The following is a 15956-nucleotide window of genomic DNA, read 5'->3' as shown; positions in this document are numbered from 1 at the left end:
TGAGACGGAGATTGAGGTGAAGAGTAGAGTCCTTCTCAATGTTATAAAAATCATACAAAAAAACACAGGCAAGCCGAAAGCATTGATGGCAGCGAACGAGAAGATACCTGAAATAAATTTCTTGAGAAAACGCTTCATACCGAAATCATACAAAAAAACACAGGCAAGCCGATAGTATTGATGACAGCGAACGAGAAGATACCTGAAATAAATTTCTTGAGAAAACGCTTCACACAGACGTTACGAAAATTTCCCAACACTGGATTGGAACAGTATATCTGAATAAGGAGAGGGCAGATGGGTATTTATAAGCATCCAATCGACTACCCTTCTAAATCCAGCCGATGGCAACGAGAGGGAGGAATCGAGAGATGTATAGAAGATGAGTTAACGGATCAAAGGCATCCACTCGCGCGGAAAAACGAACAGCCGGCAAAATTGGACGGTTTCAATCACTTCCTTTTATTCTTCCTTTTAATTTTTAATAAAGATGAATGAGACGTTGTTACAAATGGTTTATTTTTTTAAAGTGCCCTGTGTATGGCTCAGCGGACCGGGCAGTCGGCTAACTCGCACCCCGCCTGCGTTCTAACCTGTCACGCCCCAATCTTTTTTTTTTCTTTTATTGGGCGGGTGCGGCACCACCGACGCTCGCTTTTAACAAACTTACGTTGTGGACTACGCCTTATCCAAGATAACAATTCATAAACCGATATAAACTTCTTTTTAACCGATATACATTAACTGTTATCTTATCCACATAAATCCTTAATATTTGTTTCTCAACATAAACATTCAGAACAGCTTCATGTATAATGTAAACCGAAACAACATTCATGTGAAACGGGAGGGGCAACTCCCAAGTGAGTCTGCCCGAAATTATATATTACGAAACTTCTTTTTCAATAATACATATACACAAGTATGCCGGCTAATTCACGGCCATACTTAGAAACTTTACAATATATACAACAAGGCATGAGAAGCCTTTTCCCATACACAATTCTGCACCCTTGTATGTAAGCGAGTACCCACCCGGGTTACCGAGCCACTTACATAAATCTGCACCAAACTGCGTACACCATCTACCTCAACCGTGATCATAAATTGTCCTCAACCGTGACCATAAAACAGTCTTTTACCGTGACTGTAAACAGTCCTCAACCGAGAGCATATATCACATAAGCCGAGCTGAGATATGCAAAGACCAAAGCATATGCTAACTTCTTCAAGGTAGGAGCGTGCTCAACCCGTGCATCGGGTGATCGTGCCCGCGTCCGCCCGCAGAACTGTGCCCACCAGCTCGTCGTGCCCGTCTAGGTTGCCGAACCATACCGCCTACCCACAGCTTTGGTAACCGTACCTCCGCTTCGGTTTATTGTCCAAGTGTCGGAATGCGCCCATCGTCGTGCACGGGGCGCTCGCGCCATCGTGCACGCCTGCCTGAGATCCGAGGGCGTTACATTCTCCTCCACCTGAAGTCGTTGTCGTCCCGACAACATTCCATCTTAGTGACTTCTTCACCAAGACATCTCCATGATTCAATTGCCCATGTATAAGTGCTACACATTCCTGTCATATGTCAACACTCATAATCCATGCTCAGGTCCATGAAAATCCATCCATCACATCTGCAACATGCTGTCCATGGTGTGTCGATGTCGATGTGCTACAAATGATCAGCCACATCTCCCTAACATCATCATGTGTGTAAAGTAGTTGAGTCTCGGCTCAACCCATCATCATCATCATCGTGACCTCGTTACCTCAAAGTGTCTCATCGATCCTCCACATCAAGTCACTCTTCCAAGCCATGTCCCATGCATGTACTCTGGAAGTATGCATCCCATACTGCATCAAAGTCTCCCGACCTCAGCTCCTCAACGTATCAAACCTCCAAGTCCACCATATATGATGTCCAAGTGTCGGAATGCGCCCATCGTCGTGCACGGGGCGCTCGCGCCATCGTGCACACCTGCCCGAGATCCGAGGGCGTTACATAACCTCTTTCGTATTGCTGCGCTGCAGCATATGTTGTCCCGTGGCGATTATTTCCGCTGATGTGATGGCGTTGTAATGATGGTTTCGATGTGACAATTATCAGCTTGTCTGATATGTATAAATGTAATAAAAAGAGAGCCCTATAATGCTTCTGCTTCGGAACTAGTCCCTCCCTTTTTTAAAAAAATTGTTTATTTTATTAAAGTGTCTTGTGTGAAATTTTTATGTTGGATTTTTTTATTTTTGAGGGTGTTGAATCTATATATACAGTAAAAATAAACTAGTTTAAACAACACAAACTAAGATTTTGGCTATTTCTTTTCTGGAAATTTTAAAAAATCACACTTAAAATTAAGTAATCTAAAATATATATTATTTTTAAATGTAAATTTTTAAAATTATTTGTTATTTATGTACCACATCAAATTTCATAAAATGTTTAAACAAGGTTTTCAATAACCCACCAATGTCCTCATTTATAATACTCACTTAGTTCATGAACATGGATTCATCACATAATACTTGTTTTTATATCTAAAAAATAAAATCATCTCTCTTCAAGTTTGCTATCTAGTTTATAATATGGCTTACCCTTTCTCAAACATTAAATCCATCACATTTTAACACCTAGATAAATATCCCACCATTGTGTTGGTGCATACACTATTTTATGTCTCACTTAATACTTCTTGAAGAAGTTTAGACGCCTTGTCTTTGTGAATCCCCACTTGAATTCGTGTGTTATGAACATTGTTGATTCTTGTTAATATGAGAATTGACATCACAATTAATTTACATATTTCATGTTTTTGAATCTTACAATCACCACAATGCCATTTGCTTTATTATCTTTAACTTTGTCACTCACCATAATGTTATTTGAGCTTTTTGGGGACAAACTATTTAAGAATTTTTGAAATATTCAATGTTTCAAGTGAACGCTTCAACCATCATCAAGGACAACCAAAGCCTAAGTGTTAGAAAAGAGTCCCCTAAGAAGGGTTCCTAGGAGCAAGCGTCCCGCCCGCCTCCCCAAGGAAAGGGGGTTGCACTTCCCACTATACTTAATGTGTTGCATGTGCTCTCGTTGCTTCATGGATCATGGCACTGATTCGGCACAAGGTTAATCATCATTTGAAAATTGTGGGACGCATGGGGAGGTACAAGAGGGCTCAATAGAATAATTCTATCAAATTGGTAGAGCTGGAGGAAAAAATTGAAAATATAGACCACAAGTTGGCCATTCTAGCTAGTAGATTGGCCAACATCTCCCTCTCCTCAAATGAGTGTAGTGACTAGCAAGTGCAAATGCTTAGAGATTTTACCCAATAGTTGTATGACTCACTAGTTTTTTTCTTGAAGCGTTGGTAGTCTCTTTTATCTTCTCATGTTGATGGATGCCAATATCCAACACAACCAACCTGTTTTTATAAGTTTCTATGCACAAAATTCTCTAATTAGACGAGGTCTTAGCAACCTCAATACTTTGAACTTATGCTACTAGTATGGTTTCCCTTTGGGCTGACTAGTAGTATAAAATATTTGGTCCATGTAATCCTCATTTGATGTAATGCAAATTGCCTAAGTTCAAAAAAGAAAAAAAATGAGGAAAAGAGATAATTGTTAGAAGAGGAGGAGTTGAAGTTGATTGAAAAAAGAGAATAAATATTTAATTAATAGATTGTTCCTTCTTCTTCTTTCCATGTAAATTGGGAGATCATTTAAATCTTATCTCAAAGAACATATTATGGACACCCCTCATAAACGCATCTTCAAGTCAGCCACTGTTGAGCACTTCCTTAAATTGAAACACTTCATCTACTTTAACCAAACTAAAATTCTTGCATCAATGTCCTGTTACGCCTTGCACATTTCCATTCAATTCAATTGTACTAGAGTTTCGTAACATTTTAATCCTATCAATTTATGTTTGTAAACTTATGAAGTTTAAAGCAAAATATATGGAAGGACTTAACTTCTAATTCTAGCAAATCTAAATTGATATTAACGAAAATTCTATTCTATGAAAGAAATTCAATCTAATATATCTCAATATGATCACGGTTCTCAAGCATTTATATATCTTTTGTAACAACCTCGGATTAAAAATCCATCTAATAAAGTTAATGAAAGAAAAATAAGACCAAGGTCATGGGACACGTATGACAAGTTGAATCTTGGGCAAAACATCCTAGTGGGTGTTCATTTGGTTTATTATGGCTAAGGGAAATTGACAAAGGCAATGGCAAAGGATTTGAAAAGGCAAGAGAAATTTATTGGCACTTATTTATGAAAAAAATGGAAAAAAGGAAAAAAGGAAGGTGAAAGGTCATAGGTTGCATGTCAGGAGGAAAATGAAGGAAAATAATGGAAATTGAAGAAAATAGGATCCTCATTAATAAAAATGGTTTATGAGGATCATTTCACAACCTTTTTTCAGTTCAATTTTGGAGCTCTCTCTCTATTCTCTCTACTCTCACATACTTTTGCACACTTAGAGCATTCTTGGAGCACTCTAGCATTAGAGGAAGGAAGGCAAAGGAGGGACAAGAAAGAAAAGGGAAGCGAAGGTCAAGCAAGGAAGAGTTGGATAAAGTTGCTACAATAGGATTACTTGAAGGCATAGAGTTGCATGTATGATTTCCTTGCTAGTTTTGGCATGCATGGTACATGCATGTGTGTTTTTTGTTCTCTTGTTGTCATTGGCATGGGTTTTGCCAGGTTTGACAGTGGATTTCAGCCTTGTCTTTCCATTTCCGGATAGCCATGGTGCGATGGGTTCTCTCTTATTTAGTTGAGTTGGATTGTTAGATGGTTTCAAAACTAAGTGGGATGGTCTCAGGGAGGAAACACAAGGCCTAGGAATCCCTGGACCAATGAAGGTGGGATTATGGTAAAGCTTGATTGTGTATACCCTCATTGGGCCTAGGAATCCTCGACCGGTGAATGGTGTGATATACGGTAAATCCTAGAGGGTGGAGACGTACAAATTCCTCACGATTTAGGTGGACAGATCTGGAGGCATCCATGTTTATATAGGCCTAATGATCATTGGATTGATATATAGTGAGATTGTGGTAAAGCCTGGTAGTGTATGTTTCTTGTTTGCGACTAGGAATCCCTTAGCGAGATTGCAGTAAAGCCTGGTTGTATAGATGAGGGCTTGTGCCTAGGAATCCCTTGGTGGATTGCAATAAATCCTTAGGAAGCCCTGGTTGTTTTATTGTAAGTCCCACATTCATGCTTGGAATATGGCATGGGGATGATTGGGTGAAAGAAATATTTGGTTCAGCCAAATCTATGGTCAGGTGGTATATGGAAGTCCCTAACTTGGTTGCATTTGCATATGTTAATAAGAGCTCTTTTCCTCTTGCGTATTATAAGTAAATGTGTTTGTTATCATGTGGTCATAATGGATGTTCTATCATTGTTATTCTGCTAGTTATATGTTGGTTATAAGCATGGTTTTATGACAAACTTGAGTTATGGATCTCATCTTGTTTGGTTTCATAAATGAAATGTTAATGAATGTATGGTCTAATAGATGATATTGCAACTATTATGAGAGGGAAATAGACCTTCTTAACAATTCTCAGATAAGTATGAAGTCGCTATACTCATATGTGTTTATATGACCTGTAGATTACATGTTCATGATGTGTTTGACAGAATGTTTATCATGGTTGTTAGGGGTCAGTTCAAGTCCTTTTTAAATTTTTTTGTGTTAGTCGCCTTGACTCAATGTTATTTAACATTTCTGGAAGTTTCATGAAGTTCTGGGTAGAGGCATGAGTCATAGCCCTAAAAAAGTGGCTCAAAATACGGGGTTGATGGCACAGAACTACCTGAAAAAGGCCACAGTCGCATGGATGCCTTACTTTGGAAGTGACTGGAGGGTCCCAGTCGCATGGAAGGTTCGTCATGGGAGTGACTAAGGGTCTAGTTTAGTCAAGAAGCAAGTTCTCTCATGGGTTGTACACCTGAAGGGGTTGGTTGGCTCCTGAAGGTTTTGTAGCTCCTGTGGAAGGTTAGTTTGGTTTTGGTTTATCGATTCCACTTCCTTAACTGTACTTGGGGAGTTGAATCATATCATAGTAACTCTTCATCACATGTTTACCTTGGTGGACTTGTTAGCTTGGGTAAATGTGGTAGGAGGGTGTTACATAGAGGTATCAGAGCATGGTTCACCCCTTAGACTGGATGGGTGGAATGTATTTGTCACGCATACATCTCGGTTATGTATGTGTTATTTATGCTTGTGTCTATGTGCTTGTTGTGTATGCATGGTGGTGGCTATTGTTGCAATTGTGTCACCATGTGGAAGATGATGGTGATTGTTGTTGGATGTGATCGTCATGAGTGCATGTCGGTTATGCATTTCAGTGTCTATATGTTGTTATGCATGCATTTTCATGGTTATGTTATAGTCATGCATGGTAACTGTATAATGGTTGAAATGATGTTTATATAATGATATGGTTATGTTTATACATGTATTGTGCTAATCTAGTTGATCTTGTAAACGAGATATCCTCCCCTGAACCATAATGGGGTATGTTGGTTATTTTTATATTTTGGTTGAGATGACATAGTATACTTGCAGGAAAAAGATTAAAGATGACTAGCAAGATGGTAGACTACAGTTCATGAGACTCTCCCTATAGATCAAATGAGCAACATGGTGATGGGCACTCTTCTAACATAGTAGACACATTGAGAAGTTTGAAGGCAAAAATAAGAAGTTGCAAAGCAGATAATGTCAGAATCATTCAGGCACAAGAGAAACAAGTAGAGATTAATGCAAAGACAAGGACCGCTTAGGATCATCCATGGACAAGAGTACAAGACTAACGAGGCATATGGAAGTAGGTTTCACAGTGGGCATAGGTCGGATAGGGATGACACGATCAGAGATGGAAGGTTCTTGGATACATCTGATAGGAGAGGTGATGGATACAGGTTCTATTATATTTTTGGTTTCGACAGGTACCATAGTCATCATCGTTATCATCCTTACAAGAGGAATGACATGGGCTATTTTCCATATGAGTGCAAGAAAACCAAGCCACCTAACTTTGAAGGAGATTTGAAAAAGCCAGATTAAGCAGAGGCATGGTTACTTGGAATGAAGAAATTCTTTAAGTTGAATGATTACATAGATAATATGAAGGACATAATAGCTGTCTTCAGCCTTAAAGGGAAATAAGACATCTGGTGGGAAGATGTGAAGCGTGTTAGAGACATCAGGACATAGGAGTTGAGTTGGCATGAATTCAAGATACTCTTAAGGAAGAAGTACTTGTCAAACAAGTACTACGAAAGTAAGGCCAAGGATTTCTATGCGCTAAAGATGGGATCAATGACATATGAGGAGTATACGACCAAGTTCCTGTAATTATTGAGGTATGTATCGTATCTTAAATATGAGAAAGAGAAATTTCATAGACTTTTCAGTGGATTTCCATTAGAATTTAGAGATCAGATTGAATATGATGAGCCTCAGTCACTTGAAGAAGTCTTGGTAAGTTGAAGCATTGTTATGAGAAATCAAAGTGCAAGACAAATTATTAGAAAGATTGGAAAGGGAAAGACAAGGCTAAAGATAAATGGCAGAAAAAAAGGACAAGACCCCAGGATGCAAGTGAGAAAGAGAATTTTTCACCTTACAAGAAGTTTAATGGACCTCAGCCTAGAGAACAACAAAATAGAAGTGGTGGTAGGAGACAATTACAGTGTTCGACATGTGGTAAGGAGCATCTAGAGAAGGATTTTTCATAGAATCAAGGTGGTGGGCCTCAGATCTATAGTGCACATGAAGCGCAGACAGTTGGGGATGTTGGGTAGAACATTCCACGGATCTATCTAGTATTGGATAATAGGCAAGAAGATAACCAAGCATCTATTATCGATATGGATGGTAAGCATTGTGATCAAGTTTTTTCTATTTTGATTGACCCTGGGTCTAATTATAGTTATGTTAATTCTGACGTGGTGGATAAGTGTGGATTGAGTAAAGAAACACATGCAAAATATTAGTTAGTGCAGTTTCCATATCCATGAGAAGAAGTCAACTTTTGAGATGTTTAAAGCTATTTTAGATCTATATTAGAGTTCCACTGATACCAGGAAGCTTTCTCTTGAGGATAAGATAAGGAGTACCCAAATGACACCAGGAGAGCCCATCATCACATATATTACGAAGTTCACTTAGATTCGAGATGAGCTAGGTGGTGTGGGTTTCACTGTACCTGAGGATGACCTTGTTGGTTTTGCCTTACTGGGACTTCACAAGTTTTTGTATGGGTTCTAAGATGCTTTTAGTGGCGGGGAGAACTTTCCCAATTGGGAAAGGTTATGGATTGGCTGCGTTCATGAGGATACCTAGAGAGGAACCAGAGATGGTAGATTATCAAAGATTGAGGACAAGGATAATTTTTCTCTTATAAGTATGGACAAGGGAAAGAAAGGAAAAATAAAGGCCAAGTCTAGTCATAAGGGCGAGAAGAAGAAGAAGGATTTGAGTAAGATCAAGTGCTCCCATTGCCATGAGTTTGGGAAATATGCTACTAAGTGTCAAAATTGGAACAAGAGGTCTAGTAAGAATCGTGCGGCTACATAATCTAAGGTGGATGGGTTTGCTTCTTAGTTTGAGAGATACTTTTCATTGATAGCTTGCATGGAAAGCCCAGTAGGGAGTAGTGCATGGTATATTGATTCCAGAGCCTATTTGAAAATGACCAAGAATAAGGAGTATTTCAACCAACTGAAGGAGAAGGAAATGTAGTTTCAGATTGAACTAGGTGATGAAGGAAAGTACTCATCTAGGGGAGTTGGTACTATCAGATTTGAGAAGGAGTCTGGGAGCCCTCTCCATCTTAGAGACATCCTCTATATTCCAGGGCTAAAGAAGAACCTTGTTTCGATAGCTACCCTTGAGGACAAGGGATACGATGTCATCTTCAACAGAGGTAAGGCATACCTCAAGCACTTACCTTCTGGAGCAGTGAAGCAGACAAGTGTGAGGATGAAGAACCTTTACAGGTTGTAGTTTGAGACATGCGCAACCTTGAGCAGCAAGGAAGGTAGTGAGTAGAGTAGATATGTTGGAGAACTTTGGCATAGGCGCATGGGACACTTGCATCATGGGGCGTTCAAGATTCTTCAATAGATCACCACAAGATTACCAGCGTGTCGTTTTGATCAACATGATGTGTGAAAGGGGTGCACACTTTGCAAGTATGCCAAGGCTTATTTTCAGGCCTATGACAATAGATCCAAAGGGATTTTGGAGCTAGTGCACTCCATCTCTTATGAGACACAAGTTTTATGTTACTTTCATTGATGATTATTCTTGGAAAAATTGGATATTTTTCATGAAGAAGAAAGATGTTTTCTTAACCAAGTTCATGGATTTTAATGCCTTCATAGAAAACCAGACCAGTAAGAACATTAAGGCAGTGAGGACTGAAATTGGTGGAGAATATTTCTCCAATGCCTTCAAGGAGTTGTGTGCAAAGGATAGCATTAGGAGAGACCTGACAGAACCCCATAACCCTTATCAAATTGGGGTGGTTAAGAGGAAGAACTGTAATATCATTGGAGTGGTCAAGGCCATGTTTCATGATCAGGGACTTCCTATGTTCTCGTGCGAAGAGGCATGCAACACTACAATATTCCTGCAAATTAAGAGTCCACACAGGGTTCTTGGACAAGTTACACCGGATGAGGCTTTCACATGTAAGAAGCCCGATGTTTCACACTTTCGTATCTTTGGCACAAAAGTTTACTACCATGTTTCCAAATATAGTAGTAAGAAAATGGATCCCACAACAGAGAAGGGTATTTTTGTGGGATACAGTGAGACAACACAGGCATATAGGGTGTATCTACCAGGACTCAAGAAGACATTTCTTAAGCAGGATGTGAGGTTTTAGGAGTCCAGATCTTTGAGGGAGTCATTAGAATGAGAGTATGTTGGAGTACCTGAGACAGAGGAAATACTCGCTCCCAAGGAGGAGTCTTAGCTAGGATCACAAATTGAGCCTCAACCAGGTGGCAAGAGGCCTACATAGCAAGATCCACAAAAAGATGTAGAGTAAGATGATTAGGAGAAGAGACCAAGGAAAGAGTAGGAAGCTACTTAGTTAGAGACTCCATGAACAAGGAGGAAGAAATCCAAGTGGGTTGAGAAGTTGATTTAGGAGGCCCGGGAGCAAGTTGAAGCTCCTAACGCGATGTTCAGGAAGAGTAAGCAACAACATAGGTACACAAGATATATGGCACTAATGACAGAGGTGGTGGAAACTGAGCCTTATAGTTCTAAGGAGGAAATTACCCAACATGTTTGGTAGGATTCCATGGTGGAGCAATATTCCTCCATCATGAAGAATGATGTCTAGGAGATTGTGCCATGACTTGAGGGAAAATCAGTAGGCTCACACTGGTTGTAGAAGGTGAAGCATGGACCAAATGGGAGTGTGGAGAAGTACAAGGATAGGTTTTTGGCCAAGGGATTCTCACATATTGAGGACATAAACTATGATGAGACCTTTGCCCCAGTAGCACGATATTCATCCATCAATACTATTTTGGCACTTGCAACATAGATGGGGTGGAAGATCCACTAGATGGATGTGAATAAAATATTTCTCAACTGAGTGATTGAGGAGGATATTTATATGGAGCAGCCTAAGGGGTTTGAGAAGTTTATAAAAGAAACACATGTGCAGGATAAAGAGAGCTATTTATGGGTTCATGTAGGCTCCAAGAGCATGGTACACTCGTACCGATAGCTACCTTTTAGGATTTCGCTTCACTAAGAGTGAGGAGGACTTCCACTCATTCTAGTGCTCTATGTTGACAACCTTATATTGTCTAGAGAAGACAACTTAATCCAGGATTGCAAGGAGGACCTTGCAAGAGAGTTTGAGATGAAGGATATCAAGCTTATGCACTATTTCCTTGGCTTGGAGGTTAGGCAAGGTGATGGTGAGATATTTGTGTGATAATGGAAATACACTACAAAGATTCTCTAATTTCATATGAAGGATTGCAAGCCCATGGCCACACCTCTGGTGATAACCTAGAGGAAGGTAGATGCTAGTAGAGCAGAGCGAGTGGATGCTACAATCAACATACAACTCATTAGGTTGTTGATGTACTTTATCAACATGCAACTTGATATTTGTTTTGCAGTCAGCTAGCTGAGTAAGTTCATGATGGAACTAACCAAAGTTCACTAGGTTGTTGTGAAGCATGTTTTTAGGTATCTAAGAGGCACAACAGATTATGGATTATGGTACAGACAGGTTTATGGAGTGAGGCTTGAGGGCTTCAATGATGCATATTGGGTAGGGAGCTCCACAGATCAGAAGAGTACTTCTGGTGGTGTCTTCAACATTCGGTCAACATTTGTTTCCTGGTTCAATAGGACGTAGAGGTCAATTGCACTTAGTTCAACAGAGGTCAAGTACATGGCTATTAGTTTGGCAACATACGAGGCTATTTGGATGAGGAAGTTTCTTATGGTACTTTTCAGACAAAGGATGGAGCCTATTGTGATACATTTTGATAATCATAGTTGCATTAAGCTCTCTGAAAACCTAGTGTTTCATGATCGTTCAAATCATATCAAGATCAGGTATCATCATCTTAGAGATTGTGTGCAGAAAAGGATATGAAGCTACCATACATTCCAACAGAGGAGAAGAAATTAGATATATTGACCAAGGAATTGGAAATAAGTAGTTGTGTTCACTTCAGAGATAAGTTGGGAGTTGTATAGGATCCCTTCCTCGCTAAGAGGGAGTGTTGAAAATAGTAGCGAGAAAGGTTTCTTGAATTGTGCCTTAGTCAAGAAGACCACACAATCAATATTTCTTTAGATGCACGAGCTCCTAGAAATTATGACAAGTTCATGAAGAAATTTAACTCATGCATATAGTTGGAGGCTTAGTTTGTTCGTCTCCTAGTGTCAGTTAGATTTAGAAAAGGACAAGTGACAAGTATGAATGTTTATTTGTGGCTAGGATGAGTTACAAGAGTTAGTTAGACTCATTTAACTAGGCAATCACAAGTCCAAGTTCCACAAATAAACTTGCCAAAATTAGATGAGTCAAATGGCTTATAAGGAGGACGAAGGCACATCATTGTACATTTATTGTTGGGCACAAGTTTGTGTGAGAAAGACTTCTTGCTAGGAGAGTGTGTGAGGAGAATCTTATACGCGAAATTGAAAAGACAATTTCCATGTGGATTTACACTAGGAAATATGGAGAGATCCCTAAAGAGTAGGAGTCTATTCTACATTAGGAAATAAGGATTTCTAGTGCTAGGAAATAGGGCTCAAGTTGCGCAAGGATTTAGGGAGAAAAACCAGGTCTTCAAGCAGAGTGTTTCAAGCTTAGGTCAAGCAGGGAAAACAAGTGTGTTCTCTATTGAAACATGATTGTATTGTAAGAGATATATTGCTCAAAACTCTATCAATCAATTGTCAAGCAAATAAGTGGGTTTTCCTAGTTGGGTTCCCAAGAAGAAAATATTTCCTTTATCTCTACATATTCTTTTATTTCTACTGCTTATTTATGGTAGAGAATTTATGTCTTAATGAAAATAAACTAGTGTTCATATTGTTCATTATAGCAGTTGCAGAATTTCAAGGAAATCCTACAGTTATTAGTTATAAATGTAGGTCAACAAAAATCATGTTTCTTTTTATTGGATATTTTTTAGATGGATATGAAACAATTACAAAAATGTAAATTGTAGTCCCATATATTAGAGAAAATAATTTGAAAATAACATTACTTTGAGATTTTAGTCCCATCAAATACAATGTGAAAAATTAAAAGAAAAATCAAAACTATAAACAAGCAAAAATTCAATTTATGAATTTTTGTGAGCATAGTTACCTATTTGATAAGAACCTTCTAGAGTTCTTATTTTTTAAGAAAATGCATTTATCCATTATTTTAATATGTATCTCAAAAAATAGTGTTACCAATAACATTCTTTTATAAAGTCAATATTACATTTGAAAAACCAAAACCTTATAATGTTGCTAACTAAAACTTTTAAATTAACCCCATATCATAAAGTCATAATACTAACAATGCCTCTTTTTCGAGTTAAAATTATAACTTATTTGAAACCATGATATTAATGATGTCATTTCAACCATTATTTTTAAAACAAATCTTAAATGTACTCCATGCACCAACTTTTTCTCGTTGGATCGATTTTTACAATTTTTACCCCAACCTTGATTAATTACAAGATGCACATTGTAGCATCAAATTTTAGTACCTTAGTCTTCACCAATCACTACAATTGACAAAACTTTTTTAAAACTTTTATAATTAACAAACTACTAACACCTTAACACGCTAAAATCAAATCAAATTAATCACAAGTATAATTAGGCATGGATTTCTGGTGGAAAATGTTATCACTTAGAACTAAAAATTGATACATGTAATTTTCTATCCTAGCCCGATGACAAAGGTCTGTGCTAGTTTAATTTCAAATTTTCATTTTTAATTTTCTTCTCGTAGGATTTGGAGTTTTTAAAAGAGTTTTTAACTCAAGTTGTTCTCAACTCCCATTGGTTCCCCTCTACCCATCATTGTTCTATAGCCACCTCGTGTCTTATGTGAGTCACCGTGCCTTTTCGTGATTTCACAGCGCTATTCCAATTCGCCAATTTCGCAGCGCAATCATAACTAAGCAGTTTCACAGCGCTTCATGATTAGGCAGTTTCGCAGCGCATCATTAAAATTCAAAACTAACAGCGCTGCGAAATCATGGATTCGTACATTCTGCAGCGAATCTTTCCCGAAATGTCAAGTCCGTTAGGTGAGTCATCAGCCATGTCTTCTCATGTCAGCTCATATACCTATCTTATCACATTTTAACGCTCATTGCCACTATCACCACCACTAGATCTGTTGATATGCACAAATTATTATTCCCAAGAAATTTTACCGTGCATAAACCATAATGATGGCCGTAAGTCCTGCATGAATGACAAATCTGCAAGATTATATCTTGAAAGGTTTTAAATGGAAGAGTTTAAAATTCAAGCGAGGCTGAAAATTCAAGAGAGGCTGAAAATTCAAGCGAGGCCGAATTAAAAAAGAAGCTGAATCACAATTCCAACCGGAGCTGGTAGTCTTTGTTTGCGAGGATTTGGAAGAATCAATGGAGAAAAAGGAGCACAGATCCGGTAAACCTCTAAGAACTGAGCCTGAAGGCCTGGATATAACGCTGAGAAATGAAGAGGTGAAGAAAGCGTTTAAAAAGGCCGGGTGCTGGAACTTTTGCAAAAAGTTACAAGGAGGACATGCACAGGTAACTAAGGAATTTCCACTTAACTTCACTGGTTTGAATTCAAAGGTAGCCATGTTAGAAGTGCAGGTTTCTCCAGAAGTGATATCTGCTGTGACAGAGATCCCAAGAGAACAAGAGGAATGGTTCAAAAATTTCAAATTTGACATGAATCCTTGCAAGGAGTTTTTGAAGGATGATTATGTAAATGAAGATTTAAGTAAGGCAGTGCCCAGGAATTATGTCAAAGAACATTATGCTCTCTTACTCACCTGCATACAGAAATATTTGACTTGTGAAGGAAGGTATAACATGATTTCAACTAATGTATTTCTATTTAAGAAGATCCGTTTAGATTTCTTGTTTTTTAAGAGATTGCATTTAGTAATCGTTTTGCCTCTTTTTTGGAAGTGGTGCTACTAATGGTGAATATTTTTTAGAGTTAAAACTAAATCCGTTTACCATGGTGACTTGAACAATTTTGTGATGTTGTTAATCAAATCTTTAAAATTAACTTGTTTGTTTTTAAGAAATCACATTTAATGATTGTTTTTACCTTTTTATGAAAAGTGGTGTTAAGAATAGTGACTTTTTTAAAGTTTAAATTACTTTCTTTGACAATGTTTTAACAATCTTGTAATGTTTATTAAAAACTTTAAAATCGACTATATTGAAAAATGACTCTATCAACAAGATTAATTTTTTCAAAGTTAAAATTACTTATTTGAAATTATAAAAATCAATGTTATTTTTGTTGTAAATACTGAGGGGTGAATCAATATTTCTTAACAATTAGCACTTAATATTTTTCAGAGCATTAGTTAATCTTCAACAATATTACAATTATTCAGTAAAGCAGTAAACAACAATGTAAAAATATAGAGATAATAGACAAGATTTTTAGGTGGAAAACCCCCTCTGAGTCAAAAACCACCAAACACTTTTCTAATAACGTTTTTAATCTTCAGCCCCAACTGAAAAGAAAGCTAAAACTTACTAGAATTATAGAAAATCATTCTTCTCTAACTCCCATTGGAAGGACACCCCAACACCCTAGTTTTATTAGCAGTCAGCTGAAAGGATGCCCCAACACCCTAGCGAGACACAACTCGCCCTAACACCACCCTACCACCTTGAAGTGTTTACAAGCCCCAACCCGAAGGTGACTTCATTCACCTACCTAGAACCACCCTACCACCCTATAAATACAAAAATAAACAGAAGAATTGTGGACCGTACCAGGGAAAATGATATTCAATGGTTTTTCTTTGACTAGCCAACAATGATTCTATGACCTAAACCATTGTCCCGTCAAAACCTTAAAACCAAGAACCCTTGTTCAAACTACAAGCAAATACCCTTATCCCAAAAACAACTTACCTTCTTCAACTCTAGGCAAGGACACTAACTCTTTACAAAATTTGGGCTCTCGTACCAGGGATAATGACCCAATTACAATGATATATAATTCTTTGACTTTGATAAATGACAATGAATTTTGGACAAACTCTTTATAAGACAATTAGATATTGGTGTGAATATTTTTGAAATGCTTCTGCTCTTTTGTCATTGCTTCATTACTTGAGCTCTTCTTCAATCTTCACTATTTTATTGCTCGTGACTTGTTGCCT

At 38.0% G+C, this 15956-nt stretch overlaps 1 pseudogene; it reads right to left on the bottom strand.

The window, feature by feature from the left end:
- Positions 1 to 15956, bottom strand: part of LOC149214276 (polyubiquitin-like) — a 320343-nt pseudogene that overhangs the window by 281205 nt on the left and 23182 nt on the right.

Source organism: Pinus tabuliformis, chromosome 1_1 (assembly GCF_031772625.1).
Source record: "Pinus tabuliformis cultivar Carrire ecotype Pingquan chromosome 1_1, CPIR1, whole genome shotgun sequence".
NCBI lineage: Eukaryota > Viridiplantae > Streptophyta > Pinopsida > Pinales > Pinaceae > Pinus > Pinus tabuliformis.
This window is presented reverse-complemented; position numbering and strand designations above follow the sequence as displayed.